Below are 340 nucleotides of genomic sequence, written 5' to 3' on the forward strand. Positions count from 1 at the left end.
TAGTAATAAATTTATTCACTTTTATAATTTTCACCTTATTTTAAGATATGCAATCGTGCTTCTATTCTTTTCAATTGAATACGATATTTATCTTTCCCAGCTTTCTCCTTTTTCTCTTCACATTAGAGAAAAAAGAGAAAAAATAGTAAACAATACAAGTTCAGCTATAAAGAACGGATCTACTGACTTATATAGATAACTGATTTAAAGAGATAGATCAATAAATACGTTTTTTAGATAAAGAGATAAATTCAGGTAAATTACGTAATATAAATTACGTAATATATATCAGGACTCATATATGAAATCTAAAACACCGATGTGTGTGTGTGTGTGTGTG

The sequence above is a fragment of the Trachymyrmex septentrionalis genome, unplaced genomic scaffold (assembly GCF_001594115.1).
Source record: "Trachymyrmex septentrionalis isolate Tsep2-gDNA-1 unplaced genomic scaffold, Tsep1.0 scaffold62, whole genome shotgun sequence".
Taxonomy (NCBI): domain Eukaryota; kingdom Metazoa; phylum Arthropoda; class Insecta; order Hymenoptera; family Formicidae; genus Trachymyrmex; species Trachymyrmex septentrionalis.